Source organism: Belonocnema kinseyi, chromosome 1 (genome assembly GCF_010883055.1).
Source record: "Belonocnema kinseyi isolate 2016_QV_RU_SX_M_011 chromosome 1, B_treatae_v1, whole genome shotgun sequence".
Lineage (NCBI taxonomy): Eukaryota > Metazoa > Arthropoda > Insecta > Hymenoptera > Cynipidae > Belonocnema > Belonocnema kinseyi.
In genome coordinates, this window is record NC_046657.1 from 18,767,640 (window position 1) to 18,788,895 (window position 21,256).

Genomic DNA, 21,256 nt, shown 5'->3' on the forward strand with positions numbered 1-21,256 from the left:
TGGACAGTTTTCGAGTTATAGAGGGTTAAAGATCCAACCCTTTTAAGAAACATTACCAGATATCTCGAAAGCTGCAGCTCAACGAAAAAAATGTTCCCTATGAAAGTTATTGGGCTCTAACGGGGAAATGCAAAGAAAGTCATGGCCTTAAGACACATGACATTTTTCAAGTTCATTCAATGTGAATTTGTCCTTTATTGCTAATATTCAGCCAATAAAGACAAGATATAAAGAGGAAATCAACATAGAACCCATAAAAGCAAGAAATGAAAATGACTTAGTCAATAACCTGCCAATGAAGCAAAATCATAGGAAGGATGTTTTCAAGACACATCCTTCTTGACTCTCACGTAACTTACGCCCTGCTTGACCCCCTCCTCCCCTCCTCGAAAAAGAAAACAAAGAACAAAATAATATAAAGTGGGTGTTGGCGCGCGCAGTGCGCAGGTGTGATAAGCCCCATGAGTACTTTTATAATCATAAGAACAATAACTTGAGAGCTCTGCTATCATTCTTGTGCGAGTCATTTTGTGTTCACAAAGGACGGGCGATTTGTTTCTGAGTACATATTCCCGTTACAGCGGGCTAGTGTAGTACACTTGTTTTGGCTGTTATTTTGTTTCTTTTAATTGGTGATTGCTTTCTGCGTACACATTCACGATACTGCGAGGCAGATTGCTGCAGGTGATTTTGTTATTCTATTTTATTTTATCTTTGAACTATGTTACTTCATGGATGAGTAAACGTTAGGCCCGCTACATTGTATAGTCAGTCTCATCTTTTTGTATATTGTTAGTAGAATGTGTTTACTAAAGCAATTCCTAATTAAGTACTTGCATTCTATACTTGTAAATCTTTAATCAGAATGGCATTTAGAAATCTTTTACGGTGTTACATTTGTGATGGACGATTTGCTCCTCGTTTCATGACTCGAATCGACGGAGATGGGAATGCTGGCAAAAGGAAAATCGCTATTCACACACGAGATGGATTACGAAGACCACCATTAAAAGTTACACATCTGACAAAGATATGCTCTAATTGCAATCGATCGATTTGTAACGAAATCGCTGCTATAGAGGAGGATCCCACATGTTTAAGACTGAATATCTTAACATAGACTATATGTAACACTTTCCTTCTCTGCAATTCCGCCGATAATACACAAAGATTATCAGTCGAATGCAAAGTAAATGTTTTTATTTTATGCAATATTTACATCCCAGAAAACGTAAGATCATGTCCGCATCATTTAAATGATGAAGGTTTAATTCTGCAGCCACTTTTACAGGGCTTACGTTTCATTAACAGGCCATACGTAATTAGAAGTTGCCTTCATTGGCTAGAATCGACGATATCCTGGTCATTTCTTGCCTTCATTGGCTAGATAATGACTAAATCTCGCTCATGTATTGCCTTCATTGGCCGGATATTGTCTAAATCGAGCTCATTTCATGCCTTCATTGGCTAGATATTGACAAACATCCTGGACAAATCTTGCCTTCATTGGCTAGAAATGACTAAATCGCACTCATGACTTGCCTTCATTGGCTGGCTGTTGACTAAGTCATTCGCATTTCTTGCATTAATGGCTTCTATATTGATTTCCTCTTCATATCTTGTCTTTATTGGATGAATATTAGCAATAAATGACAAGTTCACATTGAATGAGCTTGAAAAATGACCTGTGTCTTAAGGCCATGACATTATTTGCATTTGCCCGTTAGAACCCAATAACTTTCATAGGGAACATTTTTTTCGCAGAGCTGCAGTTTTCGAGATATTTGGTAATGCTTTTTAAAAGGGTTGGATGTTTAACCCTCTATAACTCGAAAACTGTCCATTTTCGGACTTTGTGCCCCATAACACTTTTGATCGAGACATTGAGAACTAAAATTTTACGAAGTTTAATCAAAATCGACTGAAAGCTATTTCATGTACATTTGCTGCGGGGTCCTTTCGTTTTATTTTTGATACCCTAATTTCAAGATAGCAATACTAAAACATGCAAGTCTTTTTCATTTGGAATGATTATTATTTTTAATTTCAAATGCGCTTGAGGTGAAATAATACTAGAGAATAAATATTTTTTTGCATCACTGTACGGGAATTTCGCATACTTTGAAAGAAAGCGTGTGTCTGCTGTATTCCACACACGGAATTCAAGGCAACCGCTAATTTCTGAATGGTGACACGAATTATCACAACCAAACTGAAGCCACCGAACGTGACATCCAACAGTACAGGCTGCCTGATTGGTCGAGAGTTTCACTTGATTTCTCGCGACCAATAACGAGTCACCAGGCACAACCTATAGCAACTTCCATCATATCGTCAGCTGATGCGTTGAATATCGTTACATCGCCTGGCAGACAATGTTATCATTCATTCAATAATGAAATAGATATGGATTTTTTCCGGGCAAGCCGCTCCACCGTCACTAAACAAATCTATTGTCTTTTACCAGCATTTTAAGAATAGTTTCACCACATAAATACTAAATTAAAACGTTTTTAAAGGATATGAAACTGACCCTGGTGGAGCGAAGGAACCGAAAGGAGCCTCTACAAAGTACCCTTAAAGACCCCACTGAGCCCCCCTTTGGTTCCTTCTTAAAAAATTTAAAAAACCGCAAAACAAACTTTTAAATTGATGAAATTCGGATTCTACGTTAAAATTTCCATTAGAAACTCACGGAGTAATAGCAATACTTATTTTTGCAGCGTTAAAAATGAAAAAAAAGTCATTAACTTCTGCTGAGGTGACTTCAAGCGCATCCATAATATATCAAGTATTATGTTGCGCGTGAAGTTTAAAAATAAAATTCAAACATTGTTTGACTGCTCTCACTTGCATCACAGCGTTGTCTACGGACTCTGTGGGGTCTGTAAGGATACTGTGTAGAGGCTCCTTTTGGTCCCTTCGGTCCGCCAGGGGACGCATTAAGAAAGTTAAGCGGAATCTTTTTTTAAACTGTTTAAGATCTGATGGGGGATACCAGATGTGTTTACGAAACGTAATCATTTCTATTTTTAAATAAATTTGAAACTGCGTGTCATGCACATACTCGCTAGTTGTCCAACTCATGCCGGAATGACGCACATCCAAAGTCACAATATAGCCCTGCAACTGCTTCATTACCATCTCTGTCACTCTTACAGAAATAGCCCTGACACCACTGCATCAAACACAAGATTTCTCTATGTGATGTTTCGGTAGGACTAGAAAACCTGAGTAATCTAGAGCTAGAATTCTGACTCTCCTCTCCAGTTTGGTCCCTTCCTGTTGGAGTATACCCTCCACGAATCGATTCATAAAGTTGGGTTTTGGAAGCTTACGCTGAGAATTTTTTGGGCGAGTTGCTGGCCCACGTGGTAGATCTGGAACACCAAATGCGTTGCGCTCTGCTCGCCACACACGGGAAACGATCTGCTCGCACATTTGGTACTATAACTCACTTAAATTTGGTCTGGCCGCTGCACCAACCGTCGTGGTAGCGCTGCGTTGCCACTAAGAAGACAGCTTTATGCCCAAAATTTTTTCAGTGTAGCTGCTCCAGAACAACCTCCCTAGATTCCTTGAGCCTAAACGCTAGTGATCTCTTTACTAGATAATCGATGGCCACCGACCTGATGAAGTTGCTGTTGAACATGAGGGCGTGTTCCTCGCGGGATAATGCATCACTCCCTATAGAGATTTCTTCCTTAAACCTAATCAGATTCTTTGGAGTTATAAAGTCTTCATGATAACCTTATGGAACGAGAACTCTCACCAGGGAATGTTGAATATATGCGAGAAAATAAGGCTCCGTGTATCCAGAGCATTCTGCCGTTTCGACTGCCTGTTCGCGGCAGTGTTTTTGAAGTCCTTGCTCTTCTTGCCGGTAGTTCGATCAGGAGGTGTTGCTCCGGATTATGCTGCGATATCCACGGCTCCTTGTGAGGAGCCTTGGCTGCCTTTTGGAAGCCGCTTAATGTGTGCTTTCTTTTTCCAGGAACCATAACGATCTCTTCTCTTTACAGCATGCCCAGTCAAGTGTTTTTTTAACACGTTAACTTGGTTATTATCATCGGTGTTAATGACCTTCACCGATCCTGGTAGGATGGCTTCTGAGGAGCTATTCCCCTTTGGCAGTGGGTTAGAAGAGGGCATTCAAATTTCTGTCTCATGTGCAGGTGGCTTTCTTCTCTGGTTTTCAACCAAAATCCTAGATAGCGAATCTCATCAACCAACTCCAAAATCACGCTATTTATCTTCCATACATACTCTAATCTACCCCTTTTATTTCTGAAACACATCATCTTGGTCTTGCTCACATTCGCCCTTTTCTCTCACATAATCTTCGAACACTCATCAACAGATTCATACCTCTTTTATCATCCGCCACTAGCACTTAATCATGTGCATAGTCTAATGAATACAGTTTTCCCGCACCAAATGTTGCCCTCCTTTCCTATTTCTCACCAACTTCTCCTCTAAATCCTCCCGAAGAATACTAAATAGAAGTGGGTTCAACAGACACCCTTGCCTGAGCTCCTTTCCTGCCCATAATTGCTCACCTTTCTTATCTCCTATCTTCAACCTTATCTTAGTAGCCACAAATATTTATTTTATCCTCTCTATTAAACCTTCGTCTACTTCGCTCTCGTTAATATCTGTCCATAACACCTTTCTGGTAACTGAGTCAAAAGCTGCCTTAAAGTCTCAAAACAATGCTTCCAACCTCGTTCTAAGCACTTACGCATAAATTTTATATCCCACCGTTATGAGTGTGATACCTCTATATTACTCCACCCCTTTGGCTTCTCCTTTCTTAATCAACGATACTAACAGACGTGTCTTCCACTTCACCAGCCACCCTGCTCCTTTCCAAAGCTTATTGAAAATCCTGCACATCTCTTCCCTAAACCCATAATAATTTATAGCATTCAGTTACAAGAAAAATGTAGGACGTTGCTTTTTAGGAACGTGTTTTATTATCGTTAATATTATTTAGCTTGAGAAACTCAGATAATTTTATGACTGAATAATACATAGAATAAAATGTCATAAAATTCGATGTCAGCATAGTTTTATTGTATAAGTACGCAAAATTTGCATGATTTTCCTCTAATGTTTCGAAATATGCAACAATGACGCGTTTATCACCATTGCATCTTAAGCTTGAAACAAATATTTGGCTGTAACTAACTTAAGCCTCAGAGGAAAACATATTTAATAATAGAAGGTTTTTTGGGCGATTCTAAGCCAATCTATTTATATCATTACATTTTCCAAAAAAGAAAGAAAAAGAATTTAAAAAATGTAATACATATCTAAAATTGTTAATATTTAATATATTCTCTTGACAAAAATTTAATTAGAAAGACTTCTTTCAAGAAATTGAGGTAAAATTATTTAGACTCAATTAAAATAACTCATAAAATATTCATAAGCAAACCCTACGCAATGGGCACCGGGACGTCCTAAAAACGTCCTTAGAACATACCGATTCATGAGAATGATTCACTCCGTTAATTGGGTTCAGTTAATTGTGACAGCTGTTATAGTGAATCAGTGGGTAACTGGTGACAGTCTGGCAGCTAGTGCTCCGATATCTGTTTTCTTTAAGTTTTTCGAATTTTAACTCTCTTTTGTTTGTGAATAATAATGAATTCCAATAGTTCTGATTTAGATTCTGTACGTAGTGAGAATCTGTGTAATCCACCAGTTAATGTACAAATAGCCAAGAATACGTAAAAAAATTTGCTGCCTGAAAAATAAAAAAGGCATACAATGCAGCGTATACTCGATTTGTGAAGTGGAGCAACCCAAAGGAGACAAAATCGCTCTCAGAAACTGTAATTATGGCGCATTTCAATTAACTCGCAGAACCAATGAATCCTTCTCGTCATTGGTCTCAATATACCGCATGTTAAAATCAACATAAGGCACCCGTAATTATTTCAACTAGAAACTTATGCAACGCTAACTGCCTATTAAAAAAGACATTTCACTGCATTTAAAGCTAAAAACTCTAAAATGTTGTCCTGAAATTACATTGAAAAGTTTCTGAGTGAAGCTTCAGACCACGATCATTTCAAAATTAAGGTTTAAAATACCCTGAGTATAAAAACTTGTTACCAAATTTTTTTAGGGTATGTAGAGAATCTATTAAGTTGAATGCAGCTGCGCCTAAGAAAAGTTCGCACGATGAATCAGAATCATCGAATTTGAAGAGAATGAACCCAGTGGAACAAAGTTTGGCGATGTCTTTACGACATCGTTACGACATCCTATGTCCATGTCGTTAAGGTGTCTTTACGATATCCTAAATAAGTCGTATGATCTGACGATGTCTTTACAATATCGCAAAAACACTGAAACAACATGGACATAGGATGTCGTGAAGATGTCGTAACGATGTCGTAAAGACGTCGCCAAATGTTGTGCCTACTGGGAAGACTGGGTCTTCAACTTGAAGAGCAGGATATAGTAGCAAAGAATGGTTCAAAAATTCTAACCAACAATATCTTATCCTGAATATCAGCAACAGCCCTAATTTGACGTTCAACATCTTCAAAAATCCAATATCATTTCCTTTTTAGGACAGCAGACGGTGAGAGGGGGGCCTTAACTCCACGTCTATGCAATGTAAAATTATTATTTTTCGTTAACACCTCCTAATACAACTTTTTCGGATGGGCGTTGCAAAAAAGAGAGTACGATGCACGTGCGCATAGGTGATTACTAACTCGGGTGATTGTATCATTCGCCTACAGCTCGAAATTTATGATGTAAAATTCACATTCGTACACAATCATCTATTTTGTGCACTTGTGTCACAAATAAATATTTTGATCCACGGTTCACCGTTACATACGTTATGCTAGGCTCTTCGTATATAAATAATGTTAAGAATTTGTTACGTTTTACATATAGTATTAGAGTTTAGAAGAAAATAGCTACATTTCTGCAGAAATTCCTGTTGACAGTTACTTTTTATTAACTAAAAATTGTCTCCACAATTTCTAAGACGTTTGAAAAAATGTTAAAGCATAAAATTATTTTTACAATTCTTTTAATATATTTGCTGTGAATTCTTTTCGTTTTTCGACACAATATTTACACTTACCACCACGTGACTAACGAACTCTTGTCAAACGTTAAAGTAAATTATTCTGGCAAATTGAGTAACTCCTTTTTTTGCATGAATCTGATTTATGAAACACAAATATCTCCGAAATAAAAGCTTAAAGCCTATATAAGCCTCAAGATAAGGACGGCGTAAATATTATATACTTTCATGCAGCAACGGAATATTCAATAGTTACACAGTTAACTAAATACTTCAAGACGCATTAAATAGTTTTGTCTCTAATTGGAAATGATGAGGATCGTTTATACTCTGGTCTTCACCTCGGTGCTCATCCTTAATGCTATTGGTAAATACAATAATAATATATTTATAATTTCAGAAAGCTATCCGCAAACTGGAATTCGTCTGGTTAATTCCGCATTATACCTCAATTGATTTTTGTTTCTAAACTTTATATGAGCTTGTCTCAAATAACTACGAAATGAAACTAGATTATTTCGGTGGAATCTGGAATGTATGTATGATAAAGAATGGAATCGTATCTTTTCAGTATGGCTGCTATTAATACTTTTTTATGATCCCACATCAATATTAAAGTCCTAATAAAAACGAAACTTTAAATTAGATGTAAATTTGTGATATTTTTCAAAGTTGTATCTATTTTTCGAGAAGCACACACGATTCAGTTTGCGTTTTTAACAATAAGAACAGTCAAATTTGGGTCTAATGTCAATTTTGGGATTGACGATAATATAAAATCCCGACTCTCAAAACGTAAACAGACAGGGGTCTATGAACCGTTTTCGGTGGATTTTACTGGGTAGTAAAACATATTATGAAATTTTTTTCTTATATGAAGACAAAGTTAAACTGAATATTTGACGGAAATTAGGAAGAAAGTTCGCATTCACATGTTAAAATAAATGTGTTTTTCCTGCTTACGTACTTAAAAAGTTTGCGGGCCGTTGAGAATCTCGTTAAAAAAAATTCTTTTGAATAATCGGTCCATATATTGAATCACTTCTGTCCTTCGTCTGCTGAAATCATTCGAAGACAGCAATATACAAAAACACATGACTATTTTTATCAAAACACTCCACGTAAAAACTTCAAGTAGGAAGTATGTACTACTGCGTAATCGCACAATGCATGCGACGAAGTTTCATAATCAGGAATACGAAGAAGTTACATATTTCACAGAAGATCACTTACTTTTAGAAATATTTGATTAACTGCTTCAGTAGGCATCGGAGACCCACTGCTGCTCGACATCAGCTCGCCATCTTGCTTATTCGTGTGTTCCGCTCACTTCGATTGAACTTTTGGAACGAGCTGAAATAGTTACAGAGGTATGCCGTTAGGGCACAGCGCCTTACCGCTACGTCCTTGTTTTACCACGCATTAGTGAGCACCGCAACCCCCCACAGTTCTAATCAATAATCCCAGCAGCGCGGTGTAAATTCTCTGAAAGACTACGATTTGACGATGTCTTTTCGACATCGTAAACACATCTTGAAGACATGGACATAGGATATCTTAAATTCGTCGTAAACATCTCGTAACGATGTCGTAAGGGCGCTGTCAAATTTTGTGCCCATTGGATTATCTAATTTTTAAAAAGGTGATATACTTTCAATGTAATCCCAATCGATCATATTTCAAAGTTATCAAAACGAATCAGCATCGTCTCCCAGCTATATATTTTTTTCAATCAATATAGCACTTCATCTGTTTGACGTTAGTCATGTGTGATCAGCAAGTAGTAACATGTTAATCTTTAATTTGATAGTTGGGAATAATTCGCATTTGATTCTGTGAAAATGTCTCAAGATTAGTTGGAAAGGTGGGGCAAAAGCGTGACGAAATTTAAATCTTTTTTTGTGATTTCAAGGCTAGCTTCGATACTATTAATTTTAGATCAAAGAATATAGAAAATTAACAAAAGCGACCATAGTGCAGTTTCTAATTTTAAAAAGTCTTACTTGAAAGATCAAAATAACGTAATTTCCATAAGCCGCTGGCGAATGCGAAATTGACTCTCGGTCTTTGAAAGTGAAAATTTCTGAATCTGACCTAGTTTTTCTTTTGAATCAGAGAATTGACAGAAAAAGGAATTTATTATCTGGAAGCCTCACAAGAAGTTAGCATTCTAATGATCAAGTGAAGCGTCCAATTGATGTCGAATCACCTATCGACGAGGAAGAATGTATAAAAAAGCGACAAAACTAGAAATTTCATGGCACAGTGTTCGCAAAATTATTAAAGAATCATCTCACCCTGATATATGTGACGATCAGATAGTTGATGCGGTTGAAGAAGAAGATGAGAATGAAGATTGGATTCCATCTGGCACTATACTAAAAGGATGAACCAGAATGAACGGTCTGACATTAGTTGCAATTTGCGATGGATACGGAGTAGGAAAAAGATGCAGCGCGACATTGACTTTTTTTAAATTTGCAAGATATTATCAAATACGTTCTTCAAGCTAAATATCTAGTATTTGACAAAAGTAAAATTTATCGTAAATGATAGAAGACTCGCCAAGAATTCCAAAGAGAAGATTCTTCGTGAGTCTCAAAAATGAAGTTTTCCTGTGACTGTATAAAGAAATAGGCTAAAGTTATCGAGTAGACAGATAACGGGATAATGCGGCAAATATCAACAATAGAAAAGCATATATAGCTAATTCAAGAACCTGGTACTCAGATAGTATATTATAATATTTCTGAGAAACACCGATTGACCTCTTTGAACTAGATTGCATCGAATGCGGTGGGCGTCTTACTAAAACTGGAAATATAATGGAATTACAAGAAGATTTGAAAAGACTCTAGAGAGACCACAAAAATGTGTTATTTTTGAGCATCATGAAAATAAAATGCCATTTAAGTACTTATTTGAGAAGCTTGATGGTAAAACTTCCGGAGACAACTTTACGAGAGAGATGAATAAGAGTAAGGAGTCAGCCGAATGTATTAAAAGGGTTAAAAGGAATCAAAACACACACCTATCTCGCGAGCAAAGTGTAATCTTAAAGCTCATGCCTCGGCAAGACCAGAATTAATTGGTTTTTACCCTTCGCGAGAAAACCGTAGTTGTTATTATTGTTATAACTTACACAACTTACGCTAACGGAGACACACTATTAAAGCTATAGATTTTAGATCAGCTTGAGATTCGCTTGATGGTTATTCTAGCAACGTACTTGTCCCACAGCACCGTTTCGATTTAGGTCGCTGACTAATTTCTCCAGCAATCGCCCAAACGAAACAGCTCAACAAGGTCACTTAACACTACTGTACAGACTCGTATTGGTTTTTTTCAAAATAACTCGAAAGTCAAGCAGTAAGAGCAGTCACCTTTGAGTCTCTGTATAGCTGTACGGTATACCTACCAAGTTCACATATGTTTAGGTGACTTTTTTTCTTAAATATTAGTTTAAAGTAGGTAAATACGAGAAGCATCTAAATTTAACTTTATGATGCCGTTTTCTAGTTATGACCGGGAAATTAAACCAGAGGACCCAGCGTCATATTCTTTTCTGTACTTGATTGGCTCCTTATTCAGGGCTTTAGCAAAGTAAAATCAAACAAACTTTCTCAGCTGGCACCAGGTGTGATCAACACCGCCCCGAAAATTAAGTGCCAATCAAGTCCAATGAATTTTTTTGCTCGTCCTTCGCTCTCCACCTACCTCAGCATCCGTGGAGAGTGGCGTGGGTCATAAAGGGGTAAAACCTGAAAAGCTTATTCATGCACAGAAATTTTTCATTGAGAGAGAAAGAAAAAGTGTAGATCGCATTTAAAATTAAACTTCAGATTGTTATAATTGATAATGAAGAAAGAGATATTTTATTCAAAATATTTAAACGTGCAATGATTTATTCGAAAACTAAACCAAGGATTGACAAAATAGAAAACTTCGGGAAAGCCACTCTACATGTAAGTATGTACTCTAGTGTACGTAGAAAATAAACCGCTCATTTGACTAGATATTATTGATCGAAATTCGCATTATTAACAATCGCTAATTACTGCAAGAACCGAAGATATCTTGAATATAAGCATCGTGCGATTAAGGTTTTTGTCTCCGGGAAAGATTAAAATTCAAAGAACTGCCGCTCGAATGGCACAGCGGTAAAAAAATCCTCGTCGAAAATACTCAACTACAGTTAAAAAAATTGAATCTTCTGTTTCTCATTACAGATTTAAGTTCACAATTCGAATGCTTACCAAATGGCGAACCTATTCCTGGTATTCCTCGCTGGGTACCTTCCAATTTTTTTGACATATTTAATTCTACTATGAAATACAGGACCAGGTCTCCTCCTATCGACTCTTCTCGTCCTGCACCTTTGCCTGGTAAAGTTTATTCATTATAAAATAAGTAAGAGTAAGTAAGTAAAATGAATCTTTTCCAATAAAAGTTTCTAAATATTGCTGGCGAAGCTTTTAAGAAGTTTACCCGGCCAAGCGACCATTAACATTCGCAATTATTTTTCCCCTCAATGTTGCCATAAGTTGTTCATGATATACTAACATACGAGTAAGTAAATAGACAATACTTATAAAAAAATGTAATCCTATGTTTCTGGTTGCAGGTTTAGCACATCATTCTCCTGCCAGGTCTGCCTCTCCTGCCAGGCCTCGCTCTCCTGCCGGGTCTCCTACTCCTGTCAGGTCCAGGCGTCGTCCTAGAGTTCCTTCTATACTCGAAATTGAACATTTAAGACTTATTCCCCACACGAATGCGTGCCGGCAATTTGAAATTCGATTATACAATTTTAATCCCATTGATAAGATTCAACTAAAAACAGGACGTAATATCTTTGCGCCCATATCAAGCCGAGAACGAAGAGTATTAACAACATCAAATGGGGACGTGTTTGCAATATTGGTAACTAACACTTATCTTCAGGGAATATATAATATGCATAAAAAACGCGTGAGAATAAACATGAAGAGCGGCGCGATTTTTGAATTGAACAAGCGAGAAATGGAAGAAGTTCCATTAGGCCCCCACCGGACAATTCAAAAGAATTTTAGGCTAGTACATTAGTACATAGATTAGTACAGTCAGTATTTTTCGGAAAAAATATTAAAAAGTTTCTTTTCATTCCCTCTTGGTAATATTTCAGAAGCGAAATTGTTATAGGTTAATAATTATGTACCTTTAATTATTTTCACAAGCAAAATCGTAACTACTATTTAAAATTGATCAAGAACAAATATAAATAATATCAACTTAAAAACATTCTTAGTTGGAAAAATATAACAAGGTCTTCAAAATTAGATAATATCGCAGAAAAAATCCAAGAAATATTTGTGCACTTTACAATCGGAACGCTTAAAAATAAAAATATTTTGAATGGAAATACATATTTATAATATCCTTGTTAATCTTTTCCCTTTTTACATTTTCATCAGAGAAGGTATTAGATTTATGTAAAGTTTGACCACTATCTCGCAAGTTTTTGTCAAATTCCACGTTTTGAGATCCTCTAAATACGAAAAACAGGGTTTTACGAATGTGTCTGATTGTATGTCTGTATGTCTATCTGGCTGTATGTGAGCACGTTAACTTAAAAAAAATCTATTAGATTACCCTTTGGTACACTCTTTTAGTATCTTAAAATGAAGGTCAAGTTCGTTAGCCAGCCATTTTGGATATAAATTCAAAAAGTGAGCGCATTTTGAATATTTTTGAGATCCCTCTTTTTCAAGATTAAAAAATTCTCTGTACAGATATTCTTTGCATTCAAAAAGACCAATAATTTTCCCTGATAACTTATTTTGATAAAACTAGAAATTGCCAGAGTTAGAGAATTTACAAAATTCATAAAAACGTAAGAAAATAAACATTTTAAGTCAAATAACGCACTCTATGAAAAAAAGTCAAGAGAAGAAAATCTATTTTTCTTTAAGTGTGAATTATTCATATATACTATTGTCATAAAATAATTAAAGTTAGGACACTTAATATTCAGGCTATAGTAAGCAGCCCCAAAACATGTTTTTCTTTAAAAACTCATTAGGAGTGATCTTTTTTAACTACAAAAATGATGGTTTTTGACTAAAAAGCCGAAAATGACGATATTCAGGAGATCATTTGGTCCGATAAATATATTTTTTTATTCATATGAATTTATATGAATTTTTATTAGAACACTTTTATCATTGAGCATTATTATTCTCTTAATTAATTCACTATTATTTAAGCAATAATAATAAATGATATTAATTTATCAGATATTAAAAAAGTAAAACTGTGAAAAATAAATTATTAAAAAAATTATAGATTTAAAAAAGATAAAATTGCAAAAAAAGTAATTAATTAAAAAAGAAAATTGTTAAAGAAATAAAATTAAAGAAGAAATAAAATGGTATAAGAAATAAAATAATAACGAAAATTAAATTGATTAAAAACTGGAATTGGTTAAAAAATCAAATTAATAAATTTTTTTTTAATTACAAAATTTCAGAAAAATAATTGTTGAAATAAAAGTAATAGATATTTGGGCCCTAAAATTGAAACTTAAATTTTAAACAAATTTATGTAAATTTTATTTAAAATACTTTTATCATCGAGTATCAGTATTCTCTCAATTAATTAATTATTATTTAAACAGTGATAATAAATTATATTAATCTATCAGATATTAAACAAAAAAAATGGTAAAAATTTAACAATGCACAAATGTGAGCCCAATGGGCACAAAATTGGGCGACGTCTTTACGACATCTTTGCGCCAACTTTACGATTTCTTATGTCCATGTCGTTAAGGTGTCTTTACGATATCATAAACACGTCGTATGATCTGACGATGTCTTTACGATATCGTAAAGACGCGGAATAGACAGGGACACAGGATGCCGTAAAGATGTCGTATAATGTCATTTAAATGTCGTAACGATATCGTAACGATGTCGTAACTATGTCGTAAAGACGTCGCCAAATTTTGTGTCCACTGGGAGGAGTATAGAAATGCCGAGCGCGAAGAAAATACATTAACGAGCGCGAATAACAGCGTATAATTGCAGCTGAAATACATTTAAACAAAATAAAATAAATCACATAGTTCTTTTTATAATATATTACCAATCATATTTTATTTTGGATTATATATATCATAAATTATACATAGTTCTGACTTAAAAATTAATATTGCACCGTTAAAAAAATTATCTGCACGTTGCAATTTGTCTCGCTTTCATTTTAACAAACTTATTAATAACAATTTCGATATCCAATTACTTTGCATCATCGAGTTCGATTGTCAGTAGAGATAGATTTAAGAATCGACTTAAATGCATTCTATTCCGTAAATAGGATTTCAGAGTAGTCGTTTCGTCAAAGTTTCCTATTTTGATAAATATACTCAGATCTATAACAGATTTTGATTATAAATAGAATAATCGTACGTATGTCATAAAAAAAGATATGAAAAAGGATTGAAGATTCACGTTCTGTACCTGGTAGCTTGAAATTGATATAAGTGCCTTGTTTAGTGTTATTAAGTTCTTTTTTCCTTCTACTAATCCTATCGACTTGGAGGATAAGACAACTTGATTTATTAGGCATAACTGAATAATCCATTCAATGGTCACATTAAAAAAAATGTATTTCCTAAAATTATTCCATTTTAAATTTTATATTAATTTCATCTTCCTAATAGCTGAACGATAGCGCATAAATTTTATGAATTTCAACAATCAGCTGACTTAAATTAACCTTTAAGTTTCATTTCATATGGACGCGTTGACGGAAAGTCAACAATCTTTCTGTCTTAAATTAACCTATGGAGTACATGTTACGTACATAAAGCAGTTAAATTTCAACCAAGCGCATTAATTTAAGTCATGTTATCATCATGAGTTCACAGAGAGAAATCTAGTTTGAAAACTTGGGGATCATTGTTAGAAATAGGTGACTCAGTCTAAAAAAAGTAAAGCAACTCATTTTCACGTTGGGCCATCTAAGAAAGGTTAATGTACAAATATTAGGAATACGAATTAAATGGTTCAGACTGAACGCTCGTCGCTAGTGTAATGAAAGGTTCGACCGTACACTAAAAATTTTTTGGGCGAGCTGCTTGCCTACGCGGTGGAGCTGGAACACCAAATGCGTCGCGCGCTGCTCGCCAGCAACTTGGTGCGTATCCTTCCTCATATTGGGAACGCTGTCTTCCCACATTGGAACAGCTGTAGTCCCAACAGTATTGGTACAGTAACGCTCCCTTTAGGCGGGAGCACGGAATCTTCCCGCCGAGTTTCGTGCGGAGTTATAAATATAGTTTATACCCGTGGGGCCATTCCATTCTCTTTTGTGGGACTGCTGCGTTCCCAACACACGGGAAAGGATCTGCTCGCACGTTTAGTACTATAGCTTACTTAAATGTGATCTGGCCGCTGCACCAAGTGTCGTGGTGACGCTGCGTTGCCACTTAGAAGACAGCTGCTTGCTCAAAAAATTTTCAGTGTAGAGGACTGAGTGTAAGAACCCCAGTGGGCCCAAAATTTGGAGACGTCTTTACGACATAGTCCCGACATCTTTACGACAAATTTACGACATCCTGTGTCCAGGTCGTTAAGGTGTCTTTACGATATCGTAAATACGTCGTATGATCTGACGACATCTTTACGATATCGCAAAGACATCGAAACGACATAGACATAGGATGTCGTAAGAATGTCATAAAGAGGTCGCCAAATTTTGTGGCCACTGGGACGCGTGTGGAGTCGGAGGTAAATTAGAGGAACGAAAGGAAGATCTAATTATAAGGGAAGTCAGAAAAAAACAGAGATTCTGATATACGTTTCAAATGTAAGTCAGGCGTTGTAGAATCGTCGTTAGACATTCCAGTAATGCATCTCGAAATAGATGATGAAATATAATGATAAAGTAGGAAAAAAAATCTTTTACTTATAATAACGGCACTTAATTTATTTGATAAATTATGTAATTGCTCCTACGGTCACTTAAAAACAGTATCGAACGCTCAAACGCTATGAAAAATCGCACCCGCTGGGGATCGAACCCCCTAACTAAACCACCTAAAACCTCTAAGCTTTTGCCCGACGCTCTAGCTAATTACGCTAATGTATCGCTTAAATTCTGATGACAAAATCTCAGCCAAGCTTTTCGCTGATAAGCATGGGATAACAGAGGGAGATATAAAAGCAGCCAATAGAAATAATTTATTGGAACATTAAAGTAAAAAAAATTGCTTGAGATACAAAATACTTAAACCTGAAATTAATATCCTAACTTTAATGTTGGATTTGAACATTGAATCGAAGGCTTGCTGAAATTAAATGAAATAAGTCTGAAAAATGAAAATATTTAAATGATAAAAATTTTATAAAATTTTTCTAATAGCTAGTGTTTATTTATCCATTATTAAAAGGTAAAATAATGCACATTATGTGATATAATATATAGTGTAATAGTGTAATTAATTGCAAACATAGGTAAGTGAAGTAAAAGATGTTCATTAAAAATTTTTTATTTTATTCCTTGAACAATATTTGAGGGCTTGCAGTATAAAAAAGTATCATTAAACAAAATTATCCAGTTCTGAGAAATAAAACGTAGAAGTTTACAATCACAAGGAGACAGAAAAAACTTACTCCTTTTAGATATTAAGTTGATTAATTGGGAGAAAATTAGTTTGACGAGAAAAAGTTAAACACTTCCAAATAGAAAAAGCTTATTCTGTTGCGGGAAAATAAAGATTAAGTGTGAAGGTATCGCACTGTAACAGTTATAAAAATTATAAAAGTGGCTTTTAATAGAAATTGAAGATTAAAGATTTTAGGTTGAAATTTGATTATAATGTAAAATATAAATCAACGCATGGGAAAATACGATGCTTACAAAAGCATTCGAGAATGGCGCCAACTCGTAAACTGTCGACGGTAATGCAGCGCTACTGCGCTTGCGTGATATTGCTAGTAGCTTTCTGGTACAGAGTCCCAGAAGGCTCGCGGACTCAACGCTATTTGCTAATACAAGCCTATCTCAGTGCCTCGAATATTTGAGATTGCACGACGCATCTTATTTCGACTCTAATCTTAACTAAACGTAGTAATATATTTTATTGAGGACTTAGTACCCAGTGGGCACAACATTTGGCGACGTCTTTACGACATCGTTGCGACATCTTCACGACAAATTTACGATATCCTATGTCCATGTCGTTAAGGTTTCTTTACGATATGGTAAATAATTCGTATAATCTGACGACGTCTTTAAGATATCGCAAAGACAGCGAAACGACATTGACATAGGATGTCGTAAAGACCTCGCCAAATTTTGTGCCCACTGGGTAAATAAGGTGCCTTTTACAAAAGGTACATTATTGAAATGAATAAAAGTAAGATCTATATCACATTCAATTTTATTAGTCTATTACCTGTACTCCAGTAACAGTCACTAACACCATAATAATTTGTAATGTAATACAGCACTCTTCATAAAAATTATTTTTCCATTTTTTTCCGTGTTGACTTTCAACCGGCTAATGATCCTTTGGGTTAAATCTGAAAGTCAACCGCCTTGTTTGACTGAAATTCAGATTCTTGTATTACGGTGAAGTTGCTATACTATTACATTCAGAGTTAAATAAATTCTTAAGGGATTAACTCTAAAAAATTGCGTTCCATGAAGCTGTATTTAATGAGTAAAGTTCGGAAAACATATTTTACTCTTGATGTGTCATTGAACTCGTTACTATTAAAGAATGCTTGTGCAGAAATTACGATATGGATCTGATCGGGGCCATATCGGGCAAAATTTGGCCCAAATCGGGCTATCTAGATGGGGCCAGACTCGAAATGAAACGAGATACCTGATCGGGGCCCAAGCGCAGTCCCGGAGATAACCCGGTCTGGCCCCGATCAGACTTATTTTAATCCATTTTTATTACTGATAATTAAAAGGGATTCTTAAATAAAATTATATGAAAATCGTATATATTACCTCCTAAACTGAAATTTGAGAAATTAAATATCACGTCTGATTTTTTTGTAAATAAATAACCTCATATTGAGGTTAAATTTCATCTTAACATTCTTAATAAATTTACTTATTATAGTCTTCAACACGTAACTTCGGGGATATTTTAGAGTATACGATACCTACGCACTCGTCTTTTGCTCGCTTTTGTAATTTTTCCACTTATTTCGTCACTTTTTCAATTATTAATTGAAATGTTTTTGTCGTTTGACACTTTATGTTGAAACTTGGGTGATTTGGAATCAACCCACTTTAGGCTCCGAAATTAATGGGGCTCCATCTACTGTCTAGATTGACTGTTAAGTCGGGGTCTAGAGGAGGGCAAATTTAACATCCACAAAATTGGGTGCCCGATCTGGCCCCAGTCGGAAATAAGGCAAATATTTGGCAATTTCTGCATGGGTGGGATAAAGTTAATGACTTGCAAGGGGAGTTCTTTGGTAAACTCCTCATGATATCCAATCTGTAATTTCTCTGTAAACTATGTATTCACAATGTCTAATTAGACCTCACACAGCTTAAAGTGTGATTAAAGACATCGATTTTTTTAAATTCTTTACTAATATCAACCCAGTGGGCACAAAGTTTGGCGACGTCTTTACCACATCTTTACGACAACTTTACGACATCATATGTCCATGTCCTCTTGGAGTCTTTGCGATATCGTAAAGACATCGTCAAATCATACGACTTATTAACGATATCGTAAAGGCACCTTAACGACATGGCCATAGGATGTCGTAAATCTATCGTAAAGATGTCGTAAAGATGTCGTAAAGACATCGCCAAACTTTGTGCCCACTGGGACGCTTGGGTTTCCGTTTTTCTACAAAGACTGGTTCAATATCCTATTTTTAAGACATTTGTGTAGCTTTTTCTTTACATTTTTTATACTCTAATCTATACTTTTTCGAATTTTTTCTTACAGTGTTTAAAATTTTTAATTCACGACTTAAATCTATATTTTCTGCATGAAGTAATTTTGATGAAACATTTACTTCGTTTACCCTAGCGGCCTGAAGGAACCGAAAGGAGCCTCTGTAAAGTACCCGTAAAGACCCCATTGGGCCCCCATTCGGTTCCTTTTTAAAAAACTCAGAAAAACAGCAACATCAACTTTTAAACTTTTGAAATTCAGATTCTACGTTAAATTTTCTATTAGAAACTCACGGAGTAATCGCAATACTTTTTTTGCAGCGTTAAAAAAGTTTCAAAATTTCATTATCTTCTGTTGAAGGTGACTTCAAGCGCATCCATAATAGTTCAAGTAGTATGTTGCGCGCGACGTTTAAAAATAAAATTCTCTTACTTTTATCGCAGTATTGTTGTCTGAGGTTTCTACTGCGTGGCGCTAGCATCCAGACAAAATTCTTAAAGTTACCGACGGAACGCTTATTAACTGCTACTAAAAGAAGATGCACTTGAAGGTGCCTTCGGCCCATGTAAATGACAGGTATTTACGGGTACTTAGTAGAGGCTCCTTTCGATTCCTTCAGTCCGCCAGGGTAGTGAATTGCAAAGCATTGTACATATTATTATAAATTCAAACTTCACCAATTTTTTTTTTTTAAATTATAGCTGACCCTTTTTTTAGAATAAATGAAAAAAATGAATTAGAATTTAGTATACTAGCGTTTCAAAATAGGGAAAACCGCGGTTTTATTACACTCATTCGTATTACAGTACCGATGTTCAATATTATCATACCAGTATTTAAAACAGGCAGATGACAAAGTAATATTGCATATACGAAATATTATGAATCTCGATTTCAAGAATTAACATTATGAAAAAATAATATTCTTTTTACTGAGTTTTAGAAAATAATTTGAATAAGTAAAAAAGTGATTATCCTAATCTCGAAAACGTATTTTACAAATTGATATTGTCAATATGATGTTGACAGAAATCTAAGACGCATAGCAAACTATAAAATCGTTATTCTTGATTTATCATATAGTTTCGGCTGAGAATGCTCCTCGATTGTTTCCGCCATTTCGTGCTCGAGCCGAAAGGTTATGTTTCACAATATTTTAAATGCAAGTTAACTTTTTCTATTTTTAATTCATACATTTACTATGGGATTTAAAATATGCGGAAGTCTTTCTAACGAGATTTATACATTAAGTATATATTAAATTAGAGAATGTTATTCATACAAAAATATTATTAGTTCCTTTAAAAAATGTATTTTATAAATAACCAATTTAAGCCACGCCGCTTTGCCGAGTTTTTTGTTGAATATTCCATAGTGTACCCAGTGGGCACAAAATATGGCGACTTCTTTAGACATCGTTACGACATCTTTACGAAAACTTTATGATGCCCTACGTCATTGTCCTTACAGTGTCTTTACGATATCGTAAAGAAATCGTCAGATTATACGACAAACTTACGATATCGTAAAGGCGCCTTAACAACATGGACATAGGATGTCGTAAAGTTGTCGAAAAGATGTCATTACGATGTCGTAAAAACGTCTCCAAATTTTGTGCCTATTAGGTAAGTTAGCCGAGGGGTTCAGTTGTTAGAGAATGGGTTTAGTGCTTTAAGTAAGTCCGGTTCAAATCTCGTCGCAGCCGTTCCGATTTTTCATAGCGATTAAGTGTGCGATTATGTATGTAGTGAATAAATTAAGTACATAATAATAAAAATAATATCTGAACGCGTGTGTCCGTATTTAATTTATTTAATTTGTTTATTTAGTTCAAACAAAAATGATAATTTTGACGGCTGAAAGCTAATATATGAATTTTTGATACGCAAACTCTGTTTTCCCTATTTTGAAACGATATTATACTAAAGTCTCATTCATTTTTATCATTTATTCTAACAAAAAGTCTCTCAGTGTAGACAATTTTAAATACAAATTTTTTATTTGAAAAGAGATTACACAATTTTAGGAAAAATTTAAACCAGTTTAAAAGATTGTTAGGATCTCTCAAACCCGGGGAAAAATTTAAATATTTAATAAATTTTCAGAAATCGTTAAAAGTATTAAAATGTTATTTATCTATTTTAAAATTAAAAACTTTGGAAATATCTTTTTAAGTAACTTCAATTATCCCTAAAATTGTCTTCAAATCTTCGAGATTTGTTTCTGATCATTTTGGAAATCTTATACGATGTTTTAAAATCGTTTTAATTATTCTCTTAAAA